The 26,808-nt window shown below is 39.3% G+C and overlaps 1 protein-coding gene and 1 pseudogene across 4 annotated transcripts in view; both read right to left on the bottom strand.

Moving 5' to 3' along the window:
- Positions 1-26,808, bottom strand: part of Osbp2 (oxysterol binding protein 2) — a 253,877-nt gene that overhangs the window by 210,327 nt on the left and 16,742 nt on the right. The gene's annotated exons all lie outside the window — the stretch shown is intronic.
- On the bottom strand, positions 3,371-4,819 carry LOC147821959 (elongation factor 1-alpha 1 pseudogene; annotated as a pseudogene).

The following is a 26,808-nucleotide window of genomic DNA, read 5'->3' as shown; positions in this document are numbered from 1 at the left end:
CTAGAATCAATGATTTTCCAATAACAATGAGCATATTTACAATCTAGATTTTGCCTTCTAGATATCCATTTTTATCAGGCTCATTTGAGAAATGGCAGATTTCAATACAGATGAACCAAGAGCATTGTGTTGAGCTAAAGGGTAAGCAAGTTTTCAAAGAGTGACTGATAAGGAATGTCAAAAACACATCAGACCCAATTTAAAAGGATTTCTGCAAGCCAAAGCTGGAACAATTTGAGCATCAAAATAAATGATCATTGTCTGGATGTGGTGGAGCACACCTGTACTCCCAGCACTCTGGGAGACTGAGGGAGGAAGATCACAAGTTTGAACCTAGCCTGGAAAACTTAGCAACTTAGCCAGATACTCAGAATGAAAAACAAAAAGAGCAGGGGATGTAGCTTAGTGAGAAGGCTGTGGGTCCAATTGCCAGTGCTGCCAAAACAAAAAACCAAAAGACTGTTACAGAGAATAATTCATTGGAGAAAATAGGATTCCATGAGTTCATACTTACATAAATAAAGAAAGAAGTAAAATGTCTATTTGAATGTAGACACTAGAAAATCATCAATTGACAGTCATCAAAGTAATAACCGATTCAGGCAAGAATCATCAAAGGATCCTAAAACCAGTGGATGGAATTCATTGAGAAACAAGATTTTACATAGTCTTAATGTGTCTCCCCATAAAATAACTTACTAATTACAGTAGTTACTGATTATAAAATTATTCTACCATAGAAAAAGACACACTTGAGTAGAAAATGGATGCACCTTGGGGCCATAATGTTAAGTCATATAAATGAGACACACAGCTTAAGTATATCACGTTGTTTCTCTTATACGAGAAAAATAGAGTAAAAAAGAAAGAGCACAGGGCTGGGGATTTAGCTCAGTGGTTCCGGCGCCTGCCTTGCAAGTGCAAGGTCCTGAGTTCGATCCCCGGTACCAAAAAAAAAAAAAAAAAAGAGTACAATAAAAAATAGACAATAGGAAGTAGGGAGAAAGGTTATTCTCAAAAGGGAAGGGGATCAAGAAATGGAGGGGGGGAGGGAAAGGAGATGAGAAAAGGCATTAAGATATATTATGTACATGTACCAAATTCCCACGAGGAATGTAAACACTATATAATACACACGTGTACAGTACTAATAAACTGAAAAAAATAATTATAAATTAATTATAAAATTAAGTTTAGAATAGAGAAACCTGTCAAGCACTATCTTAACCAAGCAATAAAGTTACATCACTAGTAATAGGACAAATCAACATTATGTGCCTCTGGATAGGATGAAAAATAGAGGACATAATAATGTATCCTGCAGTGCTTCTGTCAAAAACACAGGACCTGAATCTAAAGATAAGGAAATATCAGAAATCCCAAAGTGAGGCACATTCTACAAAGTAACTGGCTTGTATTTTTTTACCAAAATGTCGGGGTCATGAAATACAAATAAAAATGGAGGAATTGTTCCATTTGAAACTAAAGTGACAAGACATGACAAGCAAATACGCTGTATGACTGTGGATTAGATCTTATGCCTCTGAACAACACTAGTAGGACAGCTGGTGGAATTAAATATGGCCTAATGGATTAGAGGGCAGTGTTGTAGCAATGTTTACACTGTAGATACACAGAGAAGGTCCCTGCTTTAAGAAATACACACTGAACTATCAAGAGATAGTAGATACCACTGTATTATCTTACTTTTAAATAAATTTTAAAAATAGTATGTACAAATTAATACATAAAAAGAATAGGCAAAAGTAGTATATTTTAAAAAGTAGTATATTAGCAACAGGAGGCTCTGAGTATAGGGTACATAAGCATTCTTTGTGCTATTTTTTTATTAATTATATTGGTACATTTTAGGTATACAATATAATGACATTCTTTATTGGAAATCTGCACCTTTACATAATCCATCTTGGTTCTTATTTTTCCCCCTTCCCCTGCTCTCCCTTCAACCCCTCCACCCCTCCCTATCTACAAAGACTTTGTTTCCATTTTTTCTTTTTCTCATATTAATTCCATTTCCCCTAACCCTCCCATTTGCCCTTCCCCTTTGCACCTTTTCTTCCTATTTCAAACTATCTATTATAACCTTTTAATCCTTATTTACACTTTCAGATCCTCACCCCAGAGAAACTATTTGGAATTTACACATACGTGTCCTAGTTATTTCACTTAAGAGTTTCACCTCGATGTGCATCCATTTAGCTATAAATGTCTCTAGTTTCTCGTTATTTATGGCTGAGTAGTACTCCATTTTATTTTTAAAAACCCACATTTTCTTTATTCAGTTTCCAGTTGATGGGCAATTGGGTTCTTTCCAAGTTTTAGCTATCAAAAATTGTGCTGCTATGAACACAGGTGCACATATATCACTGTGGTATGATTCTTTTAATTCTTTGGGGAAGGTAACCAGCAGGGAAATACCTGGGTCAAATGGGACTTCCAGTCCTAGTTCTTTGAGATATCTCCATAATGATTTCCACAGTGGTTGCACCAGTCTACACTCCCAAAAGCAGTGGAGTAGGGTTCCTCTTTCCCCACAGCCCCGTCAACATTTGTTATTGGTTGATTTCATGATAGCAGCCATTCTTTCTAGAGTGAAGTAGAATCTCAATGTTGTTTTCATTTGCATCTCGCTAATGACAAGTGATGTTGAACATTTTTTCATATATTTGCTATTTCTACTTCTTTGTCTGAGAAATGTCTGTTCCATTTCAGATGCCCATTTTTGGATTGGGTCTTTAAATTTGGGAGGTCTAATTTTTTTAAGTTCTTTATAGATTCTAGATAGTAGACCTTTGAGAGACAGCTGGTGAAAATTTTTTTTCCCACAATTGTGTCTTTATACTGTTGGTGGTTTCTCTTGCTGTGCAGAAGCTTTTTAGTAAAAAGAGATCCCACTTGTTGATTGTTTGTGCTAGTTCACGGGCAACTGAGGTTTTGTTCATAAAATGTCTTCAAGAGTTCTACACCAATGTCTTCAAAAGTTCTTCCTTACCTCTCTTCCAGCTGGTTTAGTGTTTCTGTTTTAATATTTCGATCTTTAATCCATTTTGATTTTAGTTTAGTGCATGGTGAGAGATATAGGTCTTGTTTTAATCTTCGGCAAGTTGAAACCCAATTTTTCCAGCACCACTTTTTTTCTTTTTTTGGTCTCAAAATTCTGTGACATTCTTGGTCAAGTTGTTTCCATTAAAAAGTGTTTTTAAAAACTAATAACTTAAAATTGCCAACCACAAAAAGAAAACAAATGGTCCACAAAACACATTCTCCTTTCCTCCTGAAGGTTTTACGATGTTATCATTAACCAGTCTTTTACTATTAAATTTAAATGGCCAATTGGGAGAAACAGTTCTGAGACTGGTCTTCCACCACTGATTAAGACTGGGGTGGCAGGTGTTAGGGGCAATATTCATTTAGCCTTCTGAGCTTTCTGGGCTGACTTGGTGACCTTGCCAGCTCCAGCAGCCTTCTTGTCCACTGCTTTGATGACACCCATAGCAACTGTCTGTCTCATATCACGAACAGCAAAATGACCCAGAGGTGGATAGTCAGAGAAGGTCTCGACACACATGGGGTTGCCTGGAACCAGGTCAACGATGGCAGCATCACCAGATTTCAAGAATTTGGGGCCATCTTCCAGCTTCTTACCAGACTGGCAATCAATCTTTTCTTTCAGCTCAGCAAACTTGCAAGCGATGTGGGCTGTATGGCAATCCAGTACAGAAGCATAGCCAGCACTGGTCTGGCCTGGATGGTTCAGGATAATCACCTGAGCAGTGAAACCAGCTGCTTCCATTGGTGGGTCACGTTTGCTGTCACCAGCAACACTGCCACAACAAACATCTTTATCAGACACGTTCTTGACATTGAAGCCCACATTGTCACCAGGAAGAGCTTCACTCAAAGCCTCATGGTGCATTTCAACAGACTTTACTTCAGTTGTGACACTGACTGGTGTGAAGGTGACCACCATGCCAGGTTTGAGAACACCAGTCTCCATTCTGCCCACAGGGACTGTACTGATACCACCTATTTTGTAGACATCCCGGAGGGGCAGCCGCAAAGGCTTGTCAGTTGGGAGAGTGGGTGGCAGGATGCAATCCTAAGCTTCAAGCAGTGTGGTTCCACTGGCATTGCCATCTTTACGAGTGACCTTCCATCCCTTGAACCAAGGCATGTTAGCACTTGGCTCCAGCATGTTGTCACCATTCCAACCAGAAATTGGCACAAAAGCTACTGTGTCAGGGTTGTAGCTAATTTTCTTAATGTAGGTGCTGACTTCCTTAACAATTTCCTCATATCTCTTCTGGCTGTAGGGTGGCTCAGTGGAATCCATTTTGTTAACACCAACAATGAGTTGTTTCACACCCAGCGTGCAAGCCAGAAGGGCATGCTCACGGGTCTGCCCATTCTTGGAGATACCAGCTTCAAATTCACCAACACCAGCAGCAACAATCAGGACAGCACAATCAGCCTGAGATGTGCCTGTAATCATGTTTCTGATAAAGTCTCTGTCAATTATAGTCACATAATACTTGCTGGTCTCAAATTTCCACAGGGAGATGTCAATGGTGATACCATGCTCACAATCGGCTTTCAATTTATCCAAGACCCAGGGGTAATTGAAAGAACCTTTCCCCATATCAGCAGCCTCCTTCTCAAATTTTTCAATGGTTCTTTTGTCGATGCCACCACATTTGTAGGTCAGATGGCTGGTAGTGGTGGACTTGCCCGAATCCATGTGTCCGATGATGATGATATTGATATGAGTGTTTTCCTTTCCCATGTTGGCTTTGATTTAGTGGTGGTTTTCACTATACCTGTGCTCTCGCGGCAAACCCATTGCAAAAAAGGACCAGAATCATTTATTAAAGAGGCTATCTTTTCTCTCCAGTGAGGGTATTTAGCTCCTTTGTTGAAGAGGAGGTGGCGGAGTGTGTCTGGAGTTGTTTCTGCATCTTCTAATCTGTTCCACTGGTCCTCAGGTCTGTTTCTTTGCCAGTACCATGCTGTTTTTAATCACAGTAGCTTTGTAGTAGAGTTTCAAGTTGGGGATTGTGATATCCCCTACCTTGTCTTTATTGCCTAATACTGCTTTTGCTATTCTAGGTCTTTTCTTGTTCGAAATGAATTTTTGGCTTGTTTTCTCTAGGTCTGTGAAGTATTATGATGCTGGGATTTCAGTTGGGATTGCATTGAATCTATATAGCAGTTTTGGAAGTATGGTCATTTTCACTATGTTGATCCTTCCTACCCAGGAGCAAGGGATGTCTTTCCATTTTCTGATATCCGCATTCAATCTCTTTTTTCAGAGTGCTATAGTTCTCAGAGTAGAGGTCTTTGATTTCTTTTGTTAGGTTGCTTCCTAGGTATTTCAGTTTTTTGGATGCTACTGTGAAAGGAATATGGCAATTGATTGCCCCATTTCTCTCTCAGTGAGTCTGTTTTTTGTGCACAGAAAAGCTATTGATTTTTGTGTGTTGATCTTGTATCCAGCTACTTTACTGAATTTGGTTATTAAGTCTAGAAGACTTTTGGTGGCGTTCTTAGGGTCTTCTATATACAGTATCATGTCATCTGCAAATAATGACAATTTGACTTCTTCACTCCCTATCTTTATTCCTTTTATTTCTTTCTCTTGTCTAATTGCCATGGCTAATGTTTCCAACACGATATTGAACAGGAGTGGTGATAGTGGACATCCTTGTCTTGTTCCTGATTTTAGTGTGAAGGATTTCAGTTTTTGACCATTTAGTATGATATTGGCTGTTGGTTTTTCATAGATGGCTTTTATCAGTTTGAGGTAGAGACCATCTATTCCAATTTTTTGTAGGGTTTTTATCATAAATGCATGTTGGATTTTCTGAAATGCTTTTTCTGCATCTATGCAGATAATCATATGGTTTTTGTCCTTGGTTCTATTAATATAGTGTATTACATTTATTGATTTACATATATTGAACCATCCCTGCATAACTGGGATGAAGCCCACTTGGTCAGGGTGTATGATCTTCTTGATAATCTTCTGCATTCTATTTGCCAGTATCTTATTAAGGATTTTTGCATCTGTGTTCATTAGTGAGATTGGCCTATAGTTCTCTTTTTTGGTTGGGTCTTTCTCTGCTTTGGGGATCAAGGCGATGCTTGCTTCCAGGAATGAATTTGGGAGTATTGCTTCCCTTTCAATTTCATTGAAGAGTTAAAACAGTAGTGGCAGTAGTTCCTCTCTAAATGTCTTATAGAATTCAGCAGTGAAGCCATCAGGGCCCGGGCTTTTCTTAGTTGGTAAGGTTTTAATTACATTTTCAATTTCATTGATTGATACTGGGTTGTTTAGAATTTTTCGGTCATCTTCGTTCAACTTTGGTAATTCATGTATCTAGGAATCTCCATTTTTTCTGTATTTTCCATCTTACTGGAGTATAGATTCTTGAAGTAGGTATTGATGATGCCCTGGATTTCTGCTGAGTCTGTTGTAATTTCACCCTTTTCATTCCTAATTGCATGGATTTTGGCCTTTTCTTTCCTTTTTTTTGATAAGGCTGGCTAAGGGTTTGTCAATTTTGTTTATTCTTTTGAAGAACCAACTCTTGGCTTCGTTGATTTTTTGTATTGTTCTCTCAGTATCCACTGCATTGATTTCTGCCCTGATCTTTATAATTTCCTCCCTTGTATGAGCTTTGGGTTTGTTCTGCTCTTCTTTTTCTAGAAGCTTGAGGTTCAGCATCAGGTTGTTTAATTGGGCTCGCTCTGTTTTCCTAATATGAGTATTTATTGCTATGAATTTCCCTCATAACACTGCTTTCCCTGTGTCCCATAGATTCCGATATGTTTTATTGGCATTGTCATTTAGTTGCAGGAACTGTCTGATTTCTTCTTTAATTTCCTCTGTGACCCACTGGTTATTCAGAAGTGTGTTGTGTAGTTTCCATGTGTTTATGAGATTCTTGCAGTTTCTTTTGCTATTGATCTCCAATTTCATTGCACTATGGTCTGATAATATATAGGGGATAAATTCAATTCCTTTGCACTTAAACATGTTCTACAAGCAAGTGTGTGGTCTATTTTAGACAACACCCCATGTGTAGCTGAAAAGAATGTATATTCTGATTTTGTGGGGTGGAACACTCTGTAAACATCTGTTAAGTTCATTTGTTCAAGAGTTTGACTGAGTTCTAGTATTTCATTGCTTATTTTGGGTCCAGTTGATCTATTTGTGAGAGTGGGGTATTGAGGTCCCCCACTACTATTGTATTAGTGCTTATATTATTTTTCATGTCCACTAGTATTTGTTTTATACAGTTGGGTGCACTAGTGTTCAGTGGATATATATTAATGATTGTTATCTCTTCCTCTTGGATTGTTCCCTCTTCCTCTTGGATTGTTCCCTTTACAAGGATGTAGTATTCTTCTGTGTCTCTCTTAATCAGTGTTGGTTTGAAATCCACTGGATCTGCAAAGAGGATAGCTACTCCTACTTTTGGGGGGGTTCCTGTAGCATGGAGTATTGTTTTCCACCCTTTAACTTTCAGTCTATGAGTTTCTTTTTGACTTAAGTGTGTTTCTTATAGGTAGCATATTGTTGGATCTTGCTTCTTGACCCGTTCTGCCAGTCTATTTCTTTTGATTGGTGAACTGAGACCATTAACATTCATGGTTTCTCATTTTTTATGACTGAGTAGTACTCCATTTTATTTTAAAAACCACATTTTCTTTATCCAGTCTCCAGTTGATGGGCATTTGCGCTGTTTCCAAGTTTTAGCTATCACAAACTGTGCTGCTATGAACATGGGTGCACATATATCACTGTGGTATGTTTCTTTTAATTCTTTGGGTAAGATCCCCAGCAGTGGAATAGTGGGGTCAAATGGGACTTTCAGTCCTAGTTCTTTGAGGTATCTCCATACTGATTTCCACAGTAGTTGCACCAGTCTACACTCCCACCAGCAGTGGAGCAGGGTTCCTCTTTCCCCACAGCCCTGCCAGCATTTGTTATTGGTTGATTTCATGATAGCAGTCATTCTTTCTGGAGTGAAGTGGAATCTCAGCGTTGTTTTCATTTGCATCTCTCGAATGACCAGTGATGTTGAATACTTTTTCATGTATTTATTTGCTATTTCTACTTCTTTGTCTGAGCAATGTCTGTTCATTTCAGATGCCCATTTTCAGATTGGGTCTTTAAATTTGGGAGGTCTGATCTTTTTAAGTTCTTTACAGATTCGAGATAGAAGACCTTTGTCTGAGGAAGAGCAGGTGAACGTTTTTTTCCCACACTGTGGGTTGTCTCTTCACACTGCTGGTGGTTTCTCTTGCTGTGCAGAAGCCTTTTAATAAGAAGAGATCCCATTTGTTGATTGTTTGTGCTAGTTCACGGGCAACTGAGGTTCTGTTCATAAAATCTTTTCCTACACTGATGTCTTCAAGAGTTCTACCTAACCTCTGTTCCAACTGGTTCAGAGTTTCTATTTTAATATTTAGATCTTTAATCCACTTCGATTTTAGTTTAGTGCATGGAGAGAGATATAAGTCTAGTTTTAATCTTTGGCAAGTTGAAGCCAAATTTTTCCAGCACCATTTATTAAAGAGGCTATCTTTCCTCCAGTGAGGGTGTTTGGCTCCTTTATCAAAGATGAGATGGCTGAGTGTGTCTGGCATTTCTGCATTTTCTAATCTGTTCCACTGGTCCTCAGGTCTGTTTCTCTGTCAGTACCATGCTATTTTTATCACAGTAGCTTTGTAATATAGTTGCAGGTTGTGGATTGTGATACCCCCTGCCATGTCTCTGTTACCTAGAATTGCTTTTGCTATTCTGGGTCTCTTCTTGTTCTAAATGAATTTTTGGATTGTTTTCTCAAGGTCCATGAAGTATGCTGCTGGGATCTCAATTGGAATTGCATTAAATCTATATAGCAGTTTTGGAAGTATGGCCATTTTCACTATATTAATCCTTCCTACCCAGAAGCAGGGGATGTCTGTCCATTTTCTGATATCATCTTCAATCTCTCTTTTCAGAGTGCCATAGTTTCAGAGAAGAGGTCTTTGATTTCTTTCGTTAGGTTGATTCCTAGGTATTTCAGTTTTTTGGATGCTATTGTGAAAGGAATTATTTGCCCTATTTCTCTCTCAGTGAGTCTGTCATTGGTGTAGAGGAAAGCTATTGATTTTTGTGTGTTGACCTTGTAACCAGCTACTTGACTGAATTTGGTTATTAAGTCTAGAAGACTTTTGGTGGAGTTCTTGGGGTCTTCTATATAGAGTATCATGTCATCTGCAAATAATGACAATTTGACTTCACTCCCTATCTTTATTCCTTTTATTTCTTTCTCTTGTCTAATTGCTGTGGCTAATGTTTCCAAAACTACATTGAATAAGAGTGGTGATAGTGGACATCCTTGTCTTGTTCCTGATTTTAGTGTGAAGGATTTCAGTTTTTGACTATGAGAAATTAGAGACATTTATAGCTAAGTGGAAGCACATTGAGGTAATATTCTTAAGTGAAATAAATAGGACACACATGTATAAATACCGAATAGTTTCTCTGGTGTGAGAAACTAAAAGTGTAAATAAGGACTAAAATGTATAATAGGTAATGTGAAATAGGAAGAAAAGAGGCAAAGGGGGAGGAAGTGGGAAAGCTAGGGGAAAGGATAGAAGGGAATGGGATTAATATAAGAAAATGGAAAAATAGGAACAAAATCTTTGTAAATAGGGAGGAAGAAGGGGTTGAAGAGAGGGTTGAGCAAGGGTGAAAAATAAGAACCGAGAGATTATGTAAAGGTGCAAATTTCCAATGATGAATGTCATTATATTGTATACCTAAAGTGTACCAATGATTGAATGAATAACTGATAATTTCCAAAATAGGAAGAAAAGGTCCAAAGGGGTAGGGGTAGTGGGAGGGGCAGGGGAAAGGAAAGAAGGGAAAGGAAAAATGCTGAGAAATGGAAAAAATGGAAATAAAGTCTTTGTAAATAGGGAAGGGTGGAGGGGGTGAAGGGAGGGCTAGGAATGGGGAAAAAATAAGAACCAAGATGCATTATGTAAAGGTACAATTCCCAGTGAGAAATGTAATTGTGTTGCGTACCTAAAATGTACCAATAAAAGAATTTAACAAAAAAAAGTCATGGTTATAATTGATATGTATTGACTTATCCTTGTCATGACTTTTTCTTTTTGTTTAATTCTCCCTCTTTGCATTTAATTTCTTGTCATGCCTAATGGATTCATTTTGCAGGGCTTCCTGGGGTTATGATCCTCATTGTCTTTTCCTAGGATATTGTTTAAAATTTTTTGGAGTGCTGGTTTGGTATTCGTGAAGTTCCTAAGGTGCTCTTTGTCATGAACATATCTTATTTCTCCATCAATTTCAAAAGATAGCTTTTGCAGGGTACATCAATCTGGGTTGGAGGCTGTTTTCCTTGAGGGCTGAAATACGTCACTCCACTCTCTTCTTGCCTTGTGGATTTGTGTTGAGAAGTCTGCTGTGATTCTGATGGGCTTTCCATTGTATGTGATTTGTTGCTTTTCCTGATTGTAGAATTTTGTTCTTCTGTTGGGTTTCTGGAATCTTAACTATTATATGCCTATGTGTAGAATTTTTTTTTGATCATGGCTAGTTGGAGTCCTATATGCCTCACTTATCTCTATGTCAAGTTCTTTTCCCCTATTTGGGAAGTTTTCTGCCATTACTTCTGTGAACAGTTTTTTTTATGTCATCTGCACTCTCTCCTGTTTCTTCCTTGACTCCAATCACTCTGATGTTATTCTTCTTTGCATCATCTAGCATCTGCTTATTGATTTCTCATGGTCCCTTACTATTTTTAAGAAAATTTTCTTTTCCTGGTCACTATTGCAAGCCTATCTTCTATATCTGAAATTGTATCCTCACATTGGCTCAATCTGCTGTGCAAACTTTGAATGGAGTTTTTAATCTCCTGCAAATCTGTTTGCATCTGTTTTATGGATTCCATTTGTTTCCTATGTTGGAATTCCATCATATTCCTCAGCTCCTCTATTTTTTATCTGTGTCTGCTCTAGATTTATTAATCATGTCTTGCACTATGGGCACAATCTCTGCTGTTATCTGAAAAATTATTTCTGATTTCATTTTTTCTAGGTCCCCTTTAGTTGCCAGTTCAGGGAGTCCAGGTGGTTGAGTATCAGATTGTTCCATTTCGTTGCCCTTTGGGGTTCCTTTAAGTGATCTGGAAGTCTGGTTTTGGGACTTATTTATGTGTTTTCTCATTTCAACAGATGCAGCCTGCTGTGTCTTTGTTGAGGTGACTTTTTGCTCACCTAGTGGTCTTGAATTCTCAGCAAGCCACCTAGCAACCTTTATTCCACTGCTCACCAGTACACCAATTCCTGGGTTCAGAGTGGTGGCCTTCTAGATCCCTAAGCTAACCTGTTGTCTGCGCAGGCTTCTGGCTGGGGCCTGAGCACACTGGGGATGATATCTAGACATGCCTCTTGCTAGGGCCCCTATGTAGCTATTGTCTGGGAGGGCTTTTGGTTGGGGGCTATGCATCCCAGTTTCTGTTGTCACCACAAGCTTTGGTTAGGGTCTCCTCACACTTATCAATGGTATCGGGGCGAGCCTCTGGGTATTGCTTGTGTGCCTGTACAGCTCTTCTCTAGGAGGGTCCCTGGCTGTGGCTGATGGTATGGTGAGCCTCTGGCTAAAGCCCCTGTGCCGGTGCAGCCCCTTTCTGGGTGGGCCTTTGGCTTGGGCGGCTGTGCCCAAGCCTCTGGTGTCCACGTGGACCCCCAGCTGGGATCCTCCTGCAGCCGTGCCAGTCTGAGCCACACAGCTGTTCCCCAGGATTTGCACACACTCACTGATGGAATGGCCAGCCCCCGGCGGGAGCCCACATGCCCGTGCAGCTCCTCTCTGGGCAGTCTTACAACTTTCCTATAAGTTTGAAATTGCTTCCAATTAAAAAGTTTATTTTGCAAATTTGCAGAGAGATATCAATGACTTGCAGTGTATGGACCTTATTTAGAAACTTTTAAAAAGTTATAAATCAATGAGGAAATTCTTTTTTTTTTTTGGTACTGGGGATTAAACCCAGGACCTTTGCACTGAGCTACATCCCCAGCCCTTTTTATTCTTTGAGACAAGTTCTTATTAAATTTCCCAGGCTAGATCAAACTTTTGATCCTCCTGCCTCAGAGAGCTGGGATTACAGGCATGTACCGCCATATCCAGCTTCAAATAGATACATACTAATATATTTCTTAGTGAGAGTTAAAGAGATCTGCAATTTGCTTCAGATTAAGTGAAGGGGTTGAGGAGGTCACAGATTGCACCTGAGCTGAGACCTGTTGACACTGGCTAATGAGTCAAGGCCTCTCATTATGAAACATCTCCACTTTTGTATATTTTTCAAGTCTCTATAATAATATATGATGGCACACACCTGTAATCCCAGCAATCAGGAGGCTGAGGCAGGAGCACTGCTGTGAGTTCAAGGCCAACCTGGGCCACACAGTGTGTCCAAGGCCACCCTGAACTGCATAGCGAGACCCTGTCAAAAAAATAAATAAACAAACTTCCAAAGTAATATATTTTAAATCTTTCATGTGTGGGCATGACAAACAGCAGTGCTGAACAACTTTGGTGACAAAAGGAGGCCTCTTGAGTCCCAGGGAGCCAAGCCCAGGAATGAGACTGCGTGCTAAGTACCTAATGATGAGAAACAAGGAGACAGCAGAATCCCCAGGGCACAGGGCTAGATCTATTTTGAGCACAGTCATGGGCCTGCAAATATAGATTCTTCTTCAGAGAACTATTCGGGATACCTAGGCAGATTTTTTTGACAGATTTTTAAAAAATCATCATAAAACCTCTATAATTGCAACCACAACTTAAAACAGGACATTCCTACAACCTAGCAGCAGTGGCGAACCTATGGCATGTGTGCTGTAGCAGTTTGTTATCACTGAAAGCTCTAAAAGGTTCGCCATCACTGACCTAGATTCTTCCTTCTACATGTGGACTCAAGCTTAAAAGTCCAGCAGCTAGAAAACAGACCAAAGAAAATACTACAGTAAACAAAGAAAATTCAAAGTAAGAAATCAGTTGCCAAGCTAAGCAAAAGACTAAAATGCCATTAATTAGGAGACCAATCAGGGAAGTGCTCAACTCCAAATTTAACATACCAAGGTCAATTTCAAATTTAAATGCTCAGATTGCAATATGATTTTACAGATCTCATGGAGATACATATAATTTATTCAGGAATTCACTTCTTTCCTTCATGAGCCCCAATACTATAGCCACTGATGTCAGTACTAGATGAAATAATCTCAGGTAAAAGTGACTCCCACCACACTTCAACAGAAGCAAAAAGGACAGCTAAACTGTCAAAATATGACAGCAACCTACAAAACCAAAGTGATCCCATCCCATAACTGCAGACTCCCCAAACTGAGTCTGGATTTGAAACAAGTCTCACAATTACCAGGCACATTCATTCTCAATTCAGATAACACAGCATTTAGTGAGGGTTGTGATGGGCCCAGCCAGGCATTGGGGTTAAAAGTATGACAGCATCCAGGCCTCCATGGGGTGGCCACTCTCCTAGGCCCCTGTACCACCCAACAACAGTATGTGACTTTTTGAATTCCCTCCATCATTTGGCCAGAATGTGGCAGCACCCCTGTTAGCAGAGAGAGTCTCTCCATGGTAAGATTTCTGAACTACAAAAGAGCAGTCCACAGCCAGGATACTTTCCACAGAGGCCTCAACTATGTCACCTGGATTCCCTGGGAAACCAGCAGTGCTTTCCTGAATGGTGACTGCTAAACAGGAAGGAATAAGGCAGTTAGACAGGAGGTACTCTCATAAGCCAAGCCTCCATTACTAGCAATTCCTTTCACTTATGAAACAGTTTACCAACCATGTACTTCTTCCCAGTTTTTTTTCAAACAGCCGAACAGAGCTGTTTACAGATAGGAAAAGTAAAGGTCACACAGGTTTGAAGCCTTCCTCCCACCTTGAGCAGGGCTCACCTGTGTAACAGGGAAGATACTGTAGAAGTTGAGTGTGACTTTGAGGGTAGGCACTTGGTGGTTCCTGCCTGGATCTGTCTTAAATTGCTCTCCTTTGGAAAAGCTGGGGGCCATGTTGTGAGGACACTTGATTAGCCTATGACAGTTAACCTTGACTATAGACTTGATTAGATTGAGAAATACCTAGGACATTAGTAAAACACATGTTTCTGGGTGTCTGTGAGGGTTTTTTCCCAGAGATGACTGACATGAGGGCTGCAAACTGAGAAGAGAGACCTGCCCTTACAGTAGTCAGCAGCATCCAAGAGAGTTTAGACCATGATGGAACAAAGGAAAAAGAAAGAAGCACATGTTCTTGGTCTCTCTGCCTCCTGGCCAGCATGAGGTGAGCATATTTCCTCCACCACGCCCTTCTGCCATGAAGTTTCTGCCTCATCACATGCCTAAAGTAATGGAGCCAGCCAACCATGGAATGAAACATCTGAAACCAAGAGCCAAAATAAACCTTTCCTCCTTTAAGTTGATTTTCTTAGGTATTTGCCACAGTGATGGAAATCTGACTAACACATAGCCCTCTGGCTACAGGATGAGGAACTGAGACCTCCTGCCGGTTGCCAACTCCACTCTGGCAGGCATGTGAGTGAGCACCCTAAGAACCGAAACCTTCAACCCTAGTCAAGCCTTCCGGTGACTGGAGCCCTCACAACAGATTCTGAAACAGAAGCACCTGCCTTTCCACCCACTTGTGATTCCTGATCCACAGAAACTGTGAGATGATGCTCATTATTGTCTTTGGCTTCTAAATTTGGAGGTGATTTTCTCATGCAGCAATAGACAATCCATAGAGACACTAAGGCAGCCTCTCTGAAGAGGAAGAATCCAGTCATGTAAAAGGGAAAAGGCCAGCTATGTGGAACAGAGCAATGTTCCAAAAAGGCCAGATGTTGCTAAGAAAACATTTCAGCTCAACAGAAGAATTTTCCAACATCCAGAGTTTTCTGAGGAACCACCTGCATGTCCTGAAGAGAGGGGTTTGCTCTGATACCTGAGAAGTGTTGCCCAAAAGGTGTGGTTAATAGTCTGAGGTACTATAAGAAGTTAATGAACAGAGAGATGGTTGGGTTGGTGATTTTTTAATCTAATCTACTCTAATCTGATCTAATTTGCAGTTCTGGGGATTGAATGCAGGGGCACTACACCAATGAGCTATATCCTCAGGCTTTTTAAATTTTGAGACAAGATCTCATCACTAAATTGCCTGGACTGGCCTTGAACATAGGATCCTCCTGCCTCAGCCTCCTGCATCACTGGGATTACAGGTGTGCACCACAGCAACTAGCTAGGCTTGGTGACTTTTACTGTCTAGTTCCTGGCTTGGTTCTTTTCCTGCCTAGAGACTCTTTTGCCATGGCACCATGCCACTTATCCAAGGACCTAGAAAAATTACATCAGCCTTCCAGGCACCAATGACATATCTGTGCAGTGTGTGGTGAGATAACAATTTTTGAACCCTGATTTATCATGTGCTAGGCCTCCTGGGAAGAATTAGACAACACATGAGCTACTGGTCCTGCCCTTAAGCAGCTGCACATGTGCTGAAGTACACATTTCCATGAAGTACAAACTAGAGGTGAAGGGGAAGAAGGCAGCAAACTGCAGCCTGAAGCCAGGGATAACGTCTAGAAGGCAGCAAGGGCAGGTGTAAAGCACTCAGGTAGATATGGGCACAGAGGTTAAGAATGCCATGATCTCATTTCTAGAAAGCGAAGTCTCAAAAAGTCAACAGACAAAATAAGTTCAAACTAAGGAGAGCTGCAGGACTCAGAAGAAAATTTTCTGCATTTGCATTCAGCCAAATAATTTCATTCTCTAAAAAGTGAAAGTTAAAGGAAGGTGTGCACCATAACATCCACCTTGGCTTGGTGACTTTTGCCAACTTGGTGACCTACACCTTGATTCTACCAAGAGAATATGGACCTAATCCAGTGGATTTCTTTCTTTTCTCTCTCTCTCTCTCTCTCTCTCTCTCTCTCTCTCTCTCTCTCTCTCTCTCTCTCTCTCTCTCTCTCTTTCCTTCTTTCTTGTACCAGGAATCAAACTCAAGACTTTGAGCTTGCCAGGCAGGCACGGTGCCACTGAGCTAAATCTTCAGCCCAACCCAGTGCTGTTCTTATAACAACATGTGAACTACTCAGCAAAAGGTGGTATCCCCATTCAGTCTGCCTCTAAGTTTCCCAAGACTAGAAAGCAGAACACACCATTATCGCTGTTCCCATGCTGTCCTGGGGGCTCTTACCATCACTGGCCCAAACCCATTAGTAATGGCAGGAGAAAGGGAGATAAGCACCTGCATGCTGTCACTGTAAGTCCAACGTACTTCCAAAGGCCTGTGACCCCAGAGGCAGGAAGGCTAGTGAGTGCCTGTGGCCCACAAAAAGCATCCCACATTTTTTCACTGCCAGCTACCAGATTTCACCTTCTTGGACTCAAATCTCTCAGCCATCAAGCCAATAGACATCTCCTCAGTCCCTTGATGTGACAAGCCTATTATCAAGTACAAATCATCTTTAATATATCTCTTCTCCCTTCTTCCAACTTGTTTCCCATCAAATTTTCAGAAAAGGAACCCTAGAGACCACCTAACCCATTCCCTTTATTTTACTGATGAAAAGGCTAGAGGGTGTGATCACTAGAAAGGAGGGTAGTGACTGTGACAGAAGCATTTTCTCCCAATCCTTAATGCCCTTTCTGATTTACAATCACACATCCATACTTTCTGTCACTGGACATTCCAGGATCAGCCCCTAGAGTGGGGAGTGGGTATCTTCCCTTCCAAATGATATGGGATGGGGAACTTATGCCTTGATTCTGCCAATGGAATGTAGGTCAACGTGAGGGTCCATACTCTATTTGCGCAGGAGTACTATGGGCCCCACTTGCCCTCCTGCTTTTCTGTCATCACAGTGGGAGGACATATCTCATTAGCCTGCATTTTAGTTTCTCACTCTTTCTTTCTCTCCCTCCCTCCTTTCATCTTTTTCCTTTCTTTCTCTCTCTCTCCTCCTTCTTTTCCTTTCTTTCTTTCTTTTCTTCCTTCCTTCCCTCCCTTCCTTCCTTCCTTTTTTTATTTTTGTGGCCTAGGGATCGAACCCTGAGTCTCTGCACTGAGATATATCCCAAGCCTTTTTTTATTTTGAGACAGGGTCTCATTAAGTCATTAAGTTGCCTAGGCTAGGCTTGAACTTGCCATCCTCTTGCCTCAGCCTGAGTGCTGGGATTACAGGTATGTGCCATCTGGCCCAGTTTGGTCCACTCTTTTGAGGCAGAGGAATGTCCCAGTTGCTGCTGTCTGAAGCCAGCCTCCCCTCACCATCTGCAGACAAGAAAGCGTAAGCCACTACAGCTTCAGACCTATGGATGATCTGTTTTGGAGCTGCCTGATGCAAGAACAAAGAGAGCTAAGGATCTAGTTCTATCCTCTCTCCTATGAGAACTCACATGGAGTCTATTGTCACTAGATGTTGGGAGCAATTCTACATAATTTTGGGGAAAAATCATTTGATGAGGCCTGGTTCTCCTGCTTATAGGCCAGCTAAGGCATATTGAGACATAACTCCATTTTGGCCCCCGGTCACAGCTAAGACCTCAATGGTCCAGTGATGCTGTGATGCTCCAAGACAAGATTACACCAGCTGAAGACATCCTGGGAGGAACAAAATCTTCATCTCCATAGTTCCTCATTGTTCTAGGATTTTCCCCGCTGCCACTGCAGCCCTCTAAGTGACCTTTTACGTTTGTTACTCTCCCAATGAACTGAACTCTCTGCCGAGTGACCTTTTACATTTGTTACTCTGATGTACTGAACTCTATGCCCTGAGTCATTTGTTACATTTGTTTTCTCCTGATGTACTGAACAAAGACGTGGCAAGCTCAAGGTTCGCCACCCAGAGCAGCACTGATCAGGCCCAAAGCTCAGCCTCTTCTCAAAGTCTCATTTTTTTCTCATTCCTGTCTAATAAACTAATTCACCTTGTGCTGTTATGGCTCACAGGAGACTAGGACTTACTGCAGAGGTTCTAGTAACATCCCCTTTCCCTCTTCCCCACAACTAGAATGTTGTCACAGAGTATGACAGTGGAGAAAGAGATCAGTGGGAGATGACAGTGGAGAGGTAGAGAGGCAACAAAAGAAAAACAGACAAATGGAAGTACAACAGACAAAAACTTTTGTGCCTCAAAGGACCAATCAACATAGGGAAAAAGAAGCCTACAAAGTAGGAGAAAATTACTTTTAATCATCTATCTGAAAAAGGTTAACATCCAGAATATATAAAGAATTTCAACAGTTCAACAAATAACTGATTTTAAATGGGTAAAGGATTTAACAGACATTTCTCCAAAGATGATACATAAATGATCAACCAGCATATGAAAAGACATTCAAATCACTAATCATCAGAGAAATGCAAATCAAAACCACAATGACATATTACCCATTAGGATGCCCACTATCAAAAACAAAGTTGGATGTGGCAATGCCTGTAATCTAGGCATCAAGGAGGCTTACCAGGAGAATTGAGAATTCAAAGCCAACATGGGCTAGTGAGCTCAAGAACAGCCTGGACTACACAGCAAGATTCTATCTCAACACTCATATTCACAGCCATAAACTTCCACCTTAGGACTGCTTTCATTGTGACCCATAAGTTCTGGTATGTGGTACTGGCATTATCATTTAGTTCTAGAAACAGTCTTATTTCGTCCAGATTTAGCTCAGTGGTTTCGTCGCCTGCTGTGCAAGTGCAAGGACCCAAGCTCGATCCCTGGTACCAAAAAAAAAAAAGAAGGTATTGTAGACTGGGGATTTAGTTCAGTGGTGCAGCTTCCTACCTCGCAAGAGCAAGGTCCCAAGTTTGATCCCCATCCATGCATTTGCATAATTTCTGTGTTTTCTTTTGTCACTGATTTCTAGTTTCACCTGATAGTATCCATGGTATAATTTCAATTCTTTTACATTTACTTAAGCTTGCTTTATTGGCTGATATGTGGTGTATTTTGAAGAAAGTTCCATGTACTTCTTTTTTTTTTCCCCCATTAAGTTTATTGGTACGTTTTTGGTATAAAATACAGTTACATTCATCATTGGGATCTCGTGCCTTTACATGAGTATCTTGGTTCTTACTTTTTTTCCCCTTCCCTTGCCCTCCCTTCACCCCCCTCCACCCTTCCCTATTTGCAAAGACCTTGTTTCCATTTTTTTTCCTCTTCTCATATTTTTTCCTTTCCATTTTTTCCCTTCTCCTACGCCTCCTAATTTCCCTGGTCTTTTAGACCTTTTCTTCCTGTTACACAATATCAGTTATACATTTTTTAAATTACAAGATTAAGATCTAGGAGACATTACCACAGATTTTACAGAATTTAAAAGGATATAGAAAGCATATTACAAAAACCTTTTTTGAAATAAATTTGACAACTTCTAACAAGTACCTTGGAAGACAAATTAATGAAATTAGCTCTGGAGGAAATATAAAATTTGAATAGCACCTATTAAAGAAAGTATATTCCTAGCTTGAAAACCTACCTATGTGACAACAGCAGGCTCATAAACATTTTAACCGATAAATTATATCAAACAATTGAAGCAGAAAAAAGAAGGAACACTTCTCCCCTCATTTTAGGAACTCAACATTGTGCTAATCCTAAAACTGGATAAAGATAATAGAAGAAAAAAGTATGAACACAGATAGAAATTTGTTTAACAAAACAAACTATTGGAAGTCAGATCTGGCAGGATGTAGAAAGTGGTTTTGTTATAGGGATGGCAGTGTTGGTTCAGCATTGGAAGATCCACCCCCAAAAGTCATCATTTTAACAGAGGAAAGGAAAAAGTCATATGATCCTGTCACTAGTTGGAGAAAAAGTATTGGACTAAATTCCACAGCTGTTCATGGTAAAAGCTATCAGGAGACTAGAAGTAGAACAGAAACTTCTCAACAGATTAAAGACATGTACTCCATACTTCCAGCGAGAATGCCTTATATGAATGGAGAAGATACAATACTTTCTCCTTAAGGTGGGGAACAAGGGCAGATATGCTTACTCTTTATCTGTCCATTAAACTTTGAAACCTAGTCCCCACCAAAATAATCTGGCAATAAAATGACACAACTAGGATAGGATTGGCATGGCAGAAGCAAAATCTTTATATGTACATGAAATGATCATCTACAGAGAAAATACTAAGAAATCTCTAGAAGCCCCTAAAACTTGTATTTGAATTTAGCAGGATTAGAAAACACAAGGTATATATAAAAATTCAGGTCTGTGTATACTTGCTATAAATGAAGAATTGGATACTGAAATTTAAAAGTTATGTAGGAGTACAAAGGACCTAGAAAAGTTAAAAACAAAACAAAACAAAAACAGTGTTGGAAGACATTTAGTACCTAATTTTATGACTTTTTCTAAAGCTACAGTAATCAAGGCAGTGTTGGTGTAAGGAAAGACATATAGATCATTGGAATAAAACAGAGAATCTAGAAATAGAACCACACATATATGGTCCACTGAGTTTTGAAAGTTTATTTAACATTAGCATTTTATAGAATATAAACTCAATTCAAGAGCTGAGGAAGCGATAGTGTTTTCAGCAAATGGCACTAGAACACCTGGTATCTGTATATAAAAAATTAACCTCAACCCTTTTTTTCCATACATGAAAATAACTTGAAGGGATCTATGAACCTAAATAAGAAAGCCTAAAAGTATAGAACCTTAAGAAGAAATTATAAGGGAAAATATTTATGAATTCAGGGTAGGCAAGAACTACCTAGGATACAAAAAACATGATGTATAAAAGAAAAAAATTGATAAATGAGATTCCATCAAAATTTAGAACTTTAAATGACATCATTAAAATGAAAAGTAGTCCTTAAACAGACCATATTTACAATACATATAACCTATGACCAGAATATATAAAGAATTCTTAGAGCTCATTAATAGACAACCCAATTAAAAAGTAGACATAAGAAGATGATAAATAGCCAGTATAGCACAAGGAATGGTGTGCAACTCTAGAATCAGAAAAATACTAATCAGTACAATAATAAGATTGAATTATACACTCATTAGGGAGATGAAGTCAAAAGTTTTAAAAGCCTTGTCATGACTTTTTCTTTTTGTTGGATTCTCCCCCTTTGCATTTAATTTGTCACGCCCAATGGATTCATTCTGCTGGGTTTCCTGGAGTTGTGATCCTAATTGCCTTTTCCTAGGGTATTGTCTAAAATTTTTTGGAGTGCCAGTTTGGTATTCATGAAGTTCCTGAGGTGCTCTTTGTCATGAAAGTATCTTATTTCTCCCATCAATTTTGAAAGATAGTTTTGCAGGGTACATCAATCTGGGTTGGAGGCTGTTTTCCTTTAGGGCTTGAAATACATCACTCCAAGCTCTTCTTGCCTTGAGGGTTTGCATTGAGAAGTCTGCTGTGATTCTGATGGGCTTTCCTTTGTATGTGATTTGTTTCTTTTCTCTCACTGCTTGTAGAATTTTGTTCTTCTGTTGGATTTCTGGAATCCTAACTATTATATGCCTATGTGTAGATTTTTTTTTTTGATTAAGGCTAGCTGGAGTCCTATATGCCTCACTTATCTGTATGTCAAGTTCCTTCCCCCTCCTTGGGAAGTTTTCTGCCATCACTTCTGTGAAGAGTTTTTTTATGTCATCTGCACTCTCTCCTCTTTCTTCACTGACTCCAATCAGTCTTATGTTATTCTTTGCATCGTCTAGCAGCTGCTGGATTGATTTCTCATGTTTCCTTACAATTTTAAAGCAATTTTTCTTTTCCTGGTCACTAATTGCAATCTTATCTTCTATATGTGAAATTTATCCTCACATTGGTTCATTCTGCTGCACAGACTTTCAATGGAGTTTTTAATCTCTTGGAAATCTGTTTGTATCTGTTTTATGGATTCCATTTGTTTCCTATGTTGGGATTCCATCATGTTCCTCAGATCCTCTATTTTTTTATCTGTGTCCTCTCTAGATTTATTAATCATGTCTTGCACCATGAGCAAAATCTTTGCTGCTGTTATCTGAGTAATTATTTCTGACTTCATTTTTCCCAGATCCTCTTTTGTTGCCAGTTCAGAGAGTCCAGGTGGTTGAATATCAGATTGTTCCATCTCGTTTCCCTTTGGGGTTGCTATAGGTGATCCAGAAGTCTGTTTTTTGAGACTTGTTTACATGTCTTCTCATTTCCACGGGAGGGGGTCTTCTGGCGCCCATGTGGCTCACCTTCTCTGCCCTAGGAGCTTGGGATGGCAGTGGTGGAGCTTCCTTCCGGGTGCTGGGAATGGCTGAGCTTCTCTGCCTAGGAGCCTGGGATGGAGGCAGGGAGCTTCCTTCTGGGTGCTGGGACCAGCTCACCTTCTCTGCCCTAGGAGCCTGGGATGGAGGCGGGGAGCTTCCTTCCGGTTTCTGGGACCGGCTGAGCTTCTCTGCCCTAGGAGCCTGGGATGGAGGCGGGGACAGTTCTATGTACTCCTGAGAGAGTGTATAGTCTGTTATTGTTGGGTGGAACACTCTACAGACATCCATTAAGCTCAAAGGTTTTATTGAACTCTGATATTTCTTTATTGACTTTTTGTCTAATTGATTTGTGATAGTGGGGTATTAAGGTCCCTCCACTAAAATTGTGCTTTTTATCTGTTCTTTTATGTCTAGTAGTACTTGTTCTATGAAGTTCAGTGTACCATGTTCAGTACATATATGTTAATAATTTCTATCTCTTCCTGTTGTGCTCTTAACCAAATGTAGTGACCTTCTTTGTCTCTTTAGTCAGTTCTGGTTTGAAATTTACTTTGTTTGAATATAGGATAGTTAACCTTCTTTTTTTTTTTTTTTTTTCAGGTTCCCATTGCATGGAATATTGCTTTTCATCCTTTTTTTTTTTTTTTTTTTAGTCTGTGAGTTTCTTTTTGGTTAAATGTGTTTCCTGTATACAGCATACAGTTGGATATTGTTTCTTGATCCATTCTGCTGGTCGATGTTTTTTGATAGGGTAATTGAGACTAGTCACATTGAGAATTATTACTGATACTATCTTTCCTTTCCACTTAATTCCTCACTCTATCTGGTGTATTCATTCTATTAGATCTTTTGTCATTGTTAGCTTCACTGTCTCTCTATAATATCCTTGAGAATCTTTTGGAGGGTTGGTTTGGTGGTCATAAATTTATTTAGGTGCTCTTTATCATAAAAATATCTTATTTCTCCATCAAATTTGAAAGATAATTTTGCAGGCTATATCAGCTTGTGTTGAAAATTATTTTTTATGGCTTGAAGCACTTCACTCCAACCTCTTCTTGCCTTTAAGGTTTGTGTTGAGAAGACTACTGTAATTCTAATGGGTTTACCTTTATAAATGATGTGTTGCTTTCTTCTAGCCCCTTTTGAGATTTTTGCCTTGTCATGGCCTTCTGGGATTTTTCAGTATGATGTGTTGTGGAGATTCTTTTCTGATTGTGAATATTATGGGGTCCTATATGTCTCAGTTATTTGTATGTTAAATTCTTTCCCCTAGTTTGGAAAGTTCTCTGCTATTATTTCAGTAAATAGGTTTTTTAATGCCATTTGTGCTATCTTCTGATTTGTCATTAATTTCAATTAGTCTTCTTTGCATCATCTAGGAGCTGCTGGATCCATTTTTCATGTTTTTTTGTTCTTTTTAAGGTATTTTTTATTAACTGGTCACCAACAACAGCACTGTCTTCTAGTTTTGACATTCTGTCCTCATGCTGATCACTTCTGCTGCCCAAACTTTTGATAGAATTTTTAATCTCCTGAATTTGTATCTGAAGCCTTTTTAAGGACTCTAGTTCTTCTCTATGTTGGTCATTCATGTTTTGTAACATTTTGTTTTGCTCTGCTAGCCCTTTATTAGTATCATCTGTAGACTCACTGATTATTTTATTTATTATCTATTTACTTATATCTTCTGTGAGCTTGCCAAATGCCTTATTGATCTGTTTTGTTATCTCTGCTGATATTTTACATAATTCAGGTGTTGGATTTTGGTTTCCTCCCCATCGATGCCCCATGGATTAGCTTGGGGAGAGTTGGGAGTTTGGGGAGGCATTTTGTTGGCTTTTCATTTTGTTTTTTGGTTTTCGGATGTGTGTGTATGTGTGTGTGTATGCTGAGGCTTACAGGTTGATTGTAATGGAAAGCTTTGTTTCAAGTATGGAGACCTCTTTAGCTAATGTCTACTTTCCAAGGTGTTCTCTGGGCATGGCTATCTATTGGTCTTTGCTTCTGTCTCAGTACCCAACAAATTCCATTTACTTGGGATGGGAGGTTGCAGCATATTTGACCCAGTACCCAGTTTTCCAGGAATGGGCCAAAGTATTGTTAATGACCCGAAGGCAATCCAGATCTTGGCATCCCAAGAAAACCAATTAATAGCAATGGCTATGTCACCTTGGCTGTAGTAATAAAATATGCACCAATTATAGTGTCAAATACAAATTCAGTATTAATTAACCCTGGAGATCAACAATGTCAATAATGTACCACCCTTGCCATAGAAAAGATATTTATAATTATAGTATGAATACTAAGACAACCAAATACAGTGATGCCTCAGTTTACAGACTTAACTTGTTTTACAATTTTGGGAAGATGGCTGTGTTTGTATTTGTGTGGGGAAGATGGCCGTGGTTATGTTTGTCACTCAATCCAGAGTTTGCAAATGGAAGCAAAATTTTGCTGAATGCTTTTGTTTGTGAACCAAACTGTTTGCAGACAGAAGCATTCATGAACTGAGGTATAACTGTATTCACCTATAGTAAGTATCTACTAAATGGAACGATTTTACCTCTACTAACAATAGAACAGTATTCAACAACAATACCATAAAGTTAACTAGCTATCTAGAGAATCTTAAAAGCTTAGTGGTTATACTAGAAAGGGTTAAAAGGGAACCAGTAAATGAAAAAAGCAAAATTTGAGAAATTAATTAATAGGATATGAGAATAGAGAGAGAAAAGTGAGATATAGGGTCCTATTGAGAAGCATAAGAAAATTAATATTGTAAGAGAACAGTTGCAGGAAATAATTAAAAAGAAAAAAGACAAAAAGAGAACAAAATACAGGAAATGAAAGATAAGAATGAAAAGGAACAAAAAGGAGAGAAAAGAAATTAAAAGAGGGCAAAATGGAAGAAAACCACTCAACCCCAATAAAACCCAATGAAAGAAAGATAAAAATAATAAAAAATCAAAAATCAAAAAAAGATTTAGTCAAAGAAAAAAATTACTGTGTTTTTGCATGAGTGGTTACCTTCCAAGATCTGCAGTCTTGGGATCTAGATAGTCATATGATCCCACCTAGTTTTAGGGCCTATGCATTTTGGAGGAGCCCTCTCTACACCAGAAGCCTCTCTGTCCATTTACCCCAGACTATGTTTACTGTCCAAGCCAAGGCATGTCCTTGCTCATGTTGGTGGATAGGAAACACAATCAGTCCTCTGGTCTCTGCTAGATATAGGCTTCAGGGTGAGGATTCAAGTGGACTGTTGGACTTAATGTTGACAGTCACAGGGTCTGGTTGCTCCCTTCTCTCTCCAGGCATAGTCCTCATCCACAAGCAGGTTGGCTGCCTAGTCCTTACCTCTGCTTCCCCATGTCAAGGGAAAGCAAAATGTAGAGCCAGCTTGGAGTTGGTATATGGTCTCACCCTTGCATGGGGGTGCATGGGGGTTGCCAGCATAGGACTGCTTGCTTTCATTGAGGGAGGGAGCCATCCTTGTGAATTAAGGACATAAAAAACCTGTTCACAGAAGTAATAGTAGAAAACTTTCCAAGCATGGAAAAAGAATTTGCCATACCAATAAGTGAGGCATTAGAACTCCAGTTAGCCACAATCAGAAAAAAATATCAAAGCATATAATAGTCAAGATTCCAGAATTTCAATATAAGAATAGAATATTAAAAGCTGTTAGAGAAAAGAAAAAAATCACTTATAAAGGAAAACCCATCATAACAGACTTCTCAACACAAACCCTTAAGTCACGGAGACTTTAGAATGAAGTATTTCAAGTCCTAAAAGAAAACAACCTCCAGCCCACACTGATATACCCTGAAAAAATTATCTTTCAAAGTAGATAAAGAAATAAGACACTTTCATAATAAAGAACACCTGAAGAAATTCATGACCATGAAACCAGCTCTCCAAAAAGTTGTGAAGGATAGTCTAGGAAAAGACAACAATTCCATGAATCCCAATAGAATGAATGTACTAGGCAAAGTAAGCAATTAAACAGAAAGGAAAGAAAAGGAATCAACAACAGGAAAATAATATGACAAGGTTAAGTCAATACATATAAGTTACGACCATCACTGTGAATGGTTGCAACTTACTAATCAAAAGAAACAGATTGGCAGAATGGATCAAGAACCAAGATCTAATGATATGTTGCATATAACAAACACATTTAACTCAAAAAGAAATTCATAGACTGAAAACCAAAGCATGAAAAACAATACTCCATGACAAAGTAGATTTCAAGCCAAGACTGACCAGAAAAGAAAAGGAAGTCACTATATACTTATTAAGGGAACAATCCAAGAAGAGATAATAATCATAAATATAAATGCACCAAATAGAGGCACACACACAACTATATAAAACAAACACAACTGATACAAAAGATCAGATAAGCACTAATACAATTGTAATGGGGGACTTCAATATTCCACTGTCAAGAACTAGA

Source organism: Heterocephalus glaber, unplaced genomic scaffold (assembly GCF_053883595.1).
Source record: "Heterocephalus glaber isolate CG9 unplaced genomic scaffold, H.glaber_assembly_v1.0 deba00001687, whole genome shotgun sequence".
Taxonomy (NCBI): Eukaryota; Metazoa; Chordata; class Mammalia; order Rodentia; family Bathyergidae; genus Heterocephalus; species Heterocephalus glaber.
Note: the sequence above shows the minus strand (reverse complement) of the source record. Positions and strands in the feature narration are given on the sequence as shown.